A 5,861-nucleotide genomic window follows, 5' to 3' on the forward strand; every position below is an offset into this window, starting at 1 on the left:
AGAACATTCCACTTCTTTGCCTTGAAAAAGTATTGGGTTGCTTTTGCAGTATGCTTCGGGTCATTGTCCATCTGCACTGTGAACCTTCCAAGGAGTTTTGAAGCATTTGGCTGAATCTGAACAGATATCCCTAAACACTTCAGAATTCATCCTGCAACTTTTGTCAACAGTCACATCATCAATAAATACAAGGGAACAAGTTCCATTGGCAGCCATACATGCCCATGCAATAACACTACCTCCACCATGCTTCACAGATGTGGTATGCTTTGGATCATGAGCAGTTCCTTCCCTTCTCCACACTCTTCTCTTCCCATCATTCTGCTACAAGTTGATCTTTGTCTAATCTGTCCATAGGATGTTGTTCCAGAACTGTACAGGGGTTTTAGATGTTTTTTTTGGCAAACTCTAATCTGCTCTTCCTGTTTTTGAGGCTTACATCTTGTGGTAAACCCTCTGTATTTACTCTGGTGAAGTCTTCTCTTGATTGTTGGCACAGATACACCTACCTCCTGGAGGGTGTTTTTGATCTGGCCAACTGTTGTGAAGGGGTTTTTCTTCACCAGGGAAATAATTATTCTGTCATCTACCACAGTTGTTTTCCATGGTCTTCCAGGCCTTTTGGTGTTCCTGAGCTCACCAGTGCATTCTTTCTTTTTAAGAATGTACCAAATAGTTGATTTGGCCACACCTCATGTTTTTGCTATCTCTCTGTTGTTTTTTATTTTTCAGCCTAATGATGACTTGCTTCACTGGCAGTGACAGCTCTTTGTACTTCATATTGAGGGTTAACAGCAACATATTCCAAATGCCACACTTGAAATCAAATCTAGACCTTTTGTCTGCTTACTTGTAAATGAACTAATGAGGGAATAGCACACACCTGGCCATGGAACAGTTGAGCAGCCAATTGTCCAATTACTTTCTGTCCCTTTAAAAGGGGGGCACATATGTGCAGTGCTGTAATTCCTACACTGTTCACCCTCAAATTTAAGCTGAAAGTCTGCACTTTCAGCTCATATTCATTATTTAATTTCAACTCCAATATGTTGTGGTAGACAGCTAAAATAATAATAACTTGGTCAATGTCCAAATATTTATGGACCTGACTGTATATAACACAAGACACTGTGATAACCTTTACCCCCTCCACTGCCACACCTCACATAGTCAATTCTCTGTCAGATATAGAGGTACCATACTCTGAAACTTTTATTTTGAAATGTCCATAACATTATCTCTCAATAACTTCAAGTGAAGACTGGGGGTCAGGCTGATGAACCAAACTACACAGTAATCTCCATATAGCCTAAGTCTCACACTGACACAGATTTAAACAAAACCCTTTTTTTGTGTGATTACTGCTCAATTCATTTTTACATTTATAATTAGTAGGTTTTGTTATGTTTTAACAAACCATTTTTATACTTATGTATTGTAAAATAAATTGTGGGGGGTGTGGTTTTCAAATAAACCCCTGGGCTTCCAACAACACCTGCACACCATTTATATTTTATTTGTATTGTTCTCTATCATTTGGTGCAAATAAATTCAACTAAACTGTCTCCTCTCTCACACTTCTCCCCAGCCTAATCCTGCTCCAGATCTGGCTTTTCTCTTCCTATCTCTTTACACCAGCTGTTTGTATTGTTTGTTTGTCTAGGATCTCTAGAGGATCAGTATAAATAAAGACTGACTCATTGCTCAGCCTCACATTATTGACTAACCTCCCCACCTCCAGATTGGAGCAACTACCAGAATAGTAACACCAAGGTTTTAGAAGTGACACACGCACACATGGGAGACATTTATTGGAAATATTTTATTAAAATAGCATTTTCACCTAAAATTGATTATATAAGATTTCTGGATTTCCGATTTGACAGTAGAGCTTTCACAAAGGTTATCCCAAAAGTTACTCAGAACCAAAAGACACACACACACACAGTGACACAGAAACACACTCTTGAGTGGCGTGTGTGTGTCCAGGCTTACAGCTCACTGCACAGCACCAGAGCAAGTGTAGAAGGGGGTGGGGCCTAGCACACCCATCTGAGGCTTTGAACAAACCAACTCACTCTCCTTCACCCCTCCTCGCTTCTCCTCTCCTCCAATGTTGCAATGGTTGGAATACAAAGCAGTCTTACGTAAGAGCCAGGAATCAATGCAGGTAATAAAATAGATCACGTCAACCGAACAAAACAAATGACACAAACTGCACAGTGTAAACAACGCAACAAAACACTTCTCTCAAGCCTGATCTTAAATAACAGCCTGTATTGACAAAAAAAACCAGAGTGCAAGACTGGGTTCCGATCGTTGTCAGTTTTTTTTTATTATCTGTTTGTGATTCTATTCTTGCTTTCAGGCACGTTTGTGTCTGAAAAGCAACACCTCGCGGGAGTGTAAAAACCACAGCAGACATAGGAACATTATTTCTTCGCGCCGAACTCAAGAGAGTTCTCTGAGGGTCCTGGGTCCTCCGGTGTCCCAGCAGCCTTTGGGGATGGTGTGACCCTTGACCCCTTGAGCTCAGTTGTGTTGTCTTGGTCGTCCTTTCTTCTGGCGGGCTGCCTTGGGCTTGGGGATGTACTGGTTGTTGGCCTGGTGCTCCAGCTCCCGGCTGAAGTACTGGATGGTCTTGTTCAGGCCCTCCTCTAACGGCACCTGGTAAGGCAACAACACACACGTCTTACAGAACATCATTGTATGTGTAGTAGACGTATGATTAAATGCATTGAGAGTGTGTGTCTGTCTAGCCGCATGTGTGTATTTGGCTAAGGTGTATGTAAACTTCCAACTTCAAATATATAAATACATTTAAACTCAGTTTCACAATTCCTGACATTTAATCCTAGTAAAAATTCCCGTCTTAGGTCAGTTAGGATCACCACTTTATTTTAAGAATGTGAAATCTCAGAGTAATAGTAGAGAGATTTATTTCTTTCATCACATTCCCAGTGGGTCAGAAGTTTGCATACACTCAATTAGTATTTGGTAGCATTGCCGTTTAATTGTTTAAATTGGGTCAAACGTTTCGGGTAGCCTTCCACAAGCTTCCCACAATAAGTTTGGTGCATTTTAGCCCATTCCTCCTGACAGAGCTGGTGTAACTAAGTCAGGTTTGTAGGCCTCCTTGCTCGCACATGCTTTTTCAGTTCTGCCCACAAATGTTCTATGGGATTGAGGTCAGGGCTTTGTGATGGCCACTCCAATACCTCAACTTTGTTTTCCTTAAGCCATTTTGTCACAACTTAGGAAGTATGCTTGGGATCATTGTCCATTTGGAAGACCCATTTGCAACCAAGCTTTAACTTCCTGACTGATGTCTTGATGTTGCTTCAATATATCAACATAATTTCCCTTCCACATGATACCATCTATTTTGTTTAGTGCACCAGTCCCTCCTGCAGCAAAGCACCCCCACAACATGATGCTGCCACCCCCGTTCTTCACGGTTGGGATGGTGTTCTTCGGCATGCAAGCCTCCCCCTTTTTCCTCCAAACATAACGATGATCATTATGGCCAAACAGTTCTATTTTTGTTACATCAGACTAGAGGACATTTCTCCAAAAAGTACAATCTTTGTCCCCATGTGCAGTTGCAAACTGCAGTCTGGCTTTTTTATGATGGTTTTGGAGTAGTGGCTTCTTCCTTGCTGAGCGGCCTTTCAGATTATGTTGATATAGGACTCGTTTTACTGTGGATATAGATACTTTTGTACCGGTTTCCTCCAGCATCTTCACAAGGTCCATTGCTGTTGTTCTGCGATTGATTTGCACTTTTCGCACCAAAGTACGTTCATCTCTAGGAGACAGAATGCTTCTCCTTCCTGAGCGGTATGACGGCTGCGTGGTCCCATGGTGTTTATACTTGCGTACTATTGTTTGTACAGGTGAACGTGGTACCTTCAGGCATTTGAAAATTGCTCCCAAGGATGAACCAGACTTGTGGAGGTCTACAATTGTTTTTCTGAGGTCTTGGCTGATTTCTTTTGGTTTTCTCATGATGTCAAGCAAAGAGGCACTGAGTTTGAAGGTAGGCCTTGAAAAACATCCACAGGTACACCTCCAATTGACTCAAATGATGTCAATTAGCCTATCAGAAGCTTCTAAAGTCATGACATAATTTTATGGAATTTTCCAAGCTGTTTAAAGGCACAGTCAACTTAGTGTATGTTAACTTCTGACCCACTGGAATTGTGATACAGTGAATTATAAGTGAAATAATCTGTCTGTAAACAATTGTTGGAAAAATTACTTGTGTCATGCACAAAGTAGATGTCCTAACCGACTTGCCAAAACTATAGTTTGTTAACACGAAATTTGTGGAGTGGTTGAAAAACGAGTTTTAATGACTCCAAACTAAGTGTATGTAAACTTCCAACTTCAACTGTATATATGCAGTTGTGTATCCAGTGTGTGCGTGTTTGTACTGACCACAGGTTCCCAGCCCAGCATCATCTTGGCTTTACGAATGTCGGGGCGGCGTCTCCGAGGGTCGTCCTGCGCCTCTGGAAGGAACTGGATCTGACTGCGGCTCACTAAGTGTGTGTGTGGCAGGAGGAAGAAGGGAGGTAGAAAAGGCTACAGTTAGGTACAATCCAGACAGAGAACAGCAGCGATCTGGTATATTTGAAGAGAAAGGGGAAGAAAGAGTGAAAGAAAGAAGTGGATGAGTGGTCTGTTGATCTGACACTCACCGACCAGACTCCTGATGAGCTCAGCAAACTCCAATATGGTGTGTTCTTCTGGGTTCCCCTACAGGCAGATTACATGAACCAACACAGAAGATCAATACACACACACACACACACACACACACACGCACCCTTTCAGAAACATTTTTTTTTTGGCAAAAAAAAAAAAACTTGTTTGTGAAAGCAGTACAATTTGGTGGATCAGAGCCACAGTGGGTGTGTCAGTAATGTACGTCAGCCAGCCTCTCTACAAGACCTCTCCTACTACTCTGAGGTCTCCATCCATTCCATTTCCAGACAGGTACTACAGAAAACTGGTTGGTTGTACTGCTACAGCATGACTGAAAAACAACAACTACGATACTCTGGCCTAGCTAGTTATGTGTGTGGAGAGGTCTTAGGTTACCATATAATGTAGTCAATATCAAAAATGGATAAAAGTACTACTCTATGATATTGTTTTTTTTAGCCAATCATCAGACATGTATCAGATGTTTTTGACAATTTAAAATACATAGACAGAGGATACCGGTAGGTTGGATTTACCAGGTTGACTGGGCTGCTGATGTTACTGTTCATCAACGACACCAGACCATTCACTAGATCACTAGAGAGGGGAGAGAGAGGGGGAGAGAGAGAGGGGGGGAGAGAGAGAGAGAGAGAGAGAGAGAGGAGAGAGAGAGGGGGGAGAGAGAGAGAGAGAGAGAGGGGAGAGAGAGAGGGGGAGAGCGAGAGGGGGGGAGAGAGAGAGAGAGAGAGAGGGGGGGAGAGAGAGGGGGGGAGAGAGAGAGAGGGGAGAGAGAGAGGGGGGGGGAGAGAGAGAGGGGAGAGAGAGAGAAGGGGGGAGAGAGAGAGAGGGGAGAGAGGGAGAGAGAGAGAGGGGAGAGAGAGGGGAAGAGAGAGGGGGGGAGAGAGAGAGAGAGAGAGGGGGGGAGAGAGCGAGAGAGAGAGAGAGAGGGGGGGGAGAGAGAGGGGGGGAGAGAGAGGGGAGAGAGAGGGGGGAGAGAGAGGGGAGAGAGAGAGAGGGGGGGGAGAGAGAGAGGGGGGGGAGAGAGAGAGGGGGGGAGCGAGGGGGGGGGGAGAGAGAGAGAGAGAGAGAGAGAGAGAGAGAGGGGGGGAGAGAGAGGGAGAGAGAGAGAAATAATCAGTTATTGAACCCAT

Source organism: Salmo salar, chromosome 25 (genome assembly GCF_965601325.2).
Source record: "Salmo salar chromosome 25, fSalSal1, whole genome shotgun sequence".
Lineage (NCBI taxonomy): Eukaryota > Metazoa > Chordata > Actinopteri > Salmoniformes > Salmonidae > Salmo > Salmo salar.